Below are 2,435 nucleotides of genomic sequence, written 5' to 3' on the forward strand. Positions count from 1 at the left end.
AATTACTTCAATAGAAACTTAACATACAGGGGAAGAGAGAGAGAGAGAGAGAGAGAGAGAGAGAGAGAGAGAGAGAGAGAGAGAGAGAGAATTACTTCAATAGAAACTTAACACACAGGAAGAGAGAGAGAGAGAGAGAGAGAGAGTTCTCTGTGAGAGAGAGAGAGAGAGATTTTTTTGTGAGAGAGAGAGAGAGAGAAATTACTTCAATAGAAACTTAACACACAGGGGAAGAGAGAGAGAGAGAGAGAGAGAGAGAGAGAGAGTTCTCTGTGATAAGAGAGAGTGAGAGAGTTTTTTGTGATGAGAGAGAGAGAATTACTTCAATAGAAACTTAAAACACAGGGGAAGAGAGAGAGAGAGAGAGAGAGAGAGAGAGAGAGAGAGAGAGAGAGAGAGAGAGAGAGAGAGAAGTTCTCCGTGATGAGAGACAGACAGACAGACAGACATAGAGGGATAAGCTATTTCTGATGAGAGAGAGAGAGAGAGAGAGAGAGAGAGAGAGAGAGAGATCTCTCTCTCTCTCTCTCTCTCTCTCTCTCTCTCTCTGTTTCTCCACAACACATAGACATAAAGGCCCAGAAAAGCATTAAAAGGCAAATGACATTATCTGCCGACAGATATAAAGGAGGTAATTGGTAATACCACTGGAAGTAACTGGACGTCAGCCCAATAAATTCTCCCACCTGTTTGTTGTTTACACTGTTTATTGTCTTCTTGTCATGTAGTCATTAATATTTTTCTTTTGGCAGTTTAACAATTTCATTTTCTTTTATACATCCATCTGAATGCATGTCAATCTACCTGTTTATATATATGTATATATATATATATATATATATATATATATATATATATATATATATATATATATATATATATACAGTATGTATGTACATATGTATATCATATATATATATATATATATATATATGATATACATATGTATATATATAATCTATATATACACATATATATGTATGTTCATGTGTATCTGTGTATATATAGTTCAGCCATAAAATCAACGATATAGAATTCTTAAAATCCACCATCTTCTTGACAAAAATAAATATATATATATATACACACACATATATATGTATGTATGTATTTGTGTATGTGTGTATCTGTAAATATACAGTTCCACCATAAACTTAACAAGATAGAACTCTTAAAATCCACCATCTTCCTTATAAAAAAAAAAAAGAAAAAAAAATACGGAAGAAATCATCATCTCAGCTCATGAGCATCTAAGGCAATTATGAGAGGTCTGGATGCTGGAGTCATCTCTCTCGGGATTGGCGGTCTTGGAGACAATTGTCTTTTAGTCCAGATTCCGAGTTGTTCACCAAGACACCTCTCCCTTCTCCTTGATGATGATAGGTCGTTAAATCAGACAGGAGAGAGAGAGAGAGAGAGAGAGAGAGAGAGAGAGAGAGAGAGAGAGAAGTTTTATATGATGAGAGAGAGAGAGAGAGAGAGAGAGAGAGAGAGAGAGAGAGAGAGAGAGAGAGAGAGAGAGAGAGAAGTTTTATATGAGAGAGAGAGAGAGAGAGAGAGAGAGAGAGAGAGAGAGAGAGAGAGAGAGAGAAGTTTTATATGATGAGAGAGAGAGAGAGAGAGAGAGAGAGAGAGAGAGAGAGAGAGAGAGAGAAGTTTTATATGATGAGAGAGAGAGAGAGAGAGAGAGAGAGGAGAGAGAGAAGTTTTATATGATGAGAGAGAGAGAGAGAGAGAGAGAGAGAGAGAGAGAGAAGTTTTATATGATGAGAGAGAGAGAGAGAGAGAGAGAGAGAGAGAGAGAGAGAGAGAGAAGTTTTATAGAGAGAGAGAGAGAGAGAGAGAGAGAGAGAGAGAGAGAGAGAGAGAGAAGTTTTATGATGAGAGAGAGAGAGAGAGAGAGAGAGAGAGAGAGAGAGAGAGAGAGAGAGAGAGAGAGAAGTTTTATATGATGAGAGAGAGAGAGAGAGAGAGAGAGAGAGAGAGAGAGAGAGAGAGAGAGAGAGAAGTTTTATATGATGAGAGAGAGAGAGAGAGAGAGAGAGAGAGAGAGAGAGAGAGAGAGATTTTCTGTGTAATGAGAGGAGAGAGAGAGAAAGTGAGAGTTAGAGAGAGAGAGAGAGAGAGAGAGAGAGAGAGAGAGAGAGAGAGAGAGAGAGTTTTATATGACGAGAAAGAGAGAGAGTTTTATATGAGAGAGAGAGAAAGTGAGAAGTTAGAGAGAGAGAGAGAGAGAGAGAGAGAGAGAGAGAGAGAGAGAGAGAGTTCTATATGGTGAGAGATAGAGCAAGGGAGAGAGGAGGAAGTTCTATGTCATGAGAGAGAGAGAGAGAGAGAGAGAGAGAGAGAAAGAGGTTCTCTTCATCTTGGATGCGTAAAGTGATTTTCGGTGATTGGCAAGGAGAGAGAGAGAGAGAGAGAGAGAGAGAGAGAGA

Source organism: Macrobrachium rosenbergii, chromosome 7 (assembly GCF_040412425.1).
Source record: "Macrobrachium rosenbergii isolate ZJJX-2024 chromosome 7, ASM4041242v1, whole genome shotgun sequence".
Lineage (NCBI taxonomy): Eukaryota > Metazoa > Arthropoda > Malacostraca > Decapoda > Palaemonidae > Macrobrachium > Macrobrachium rosenbergii.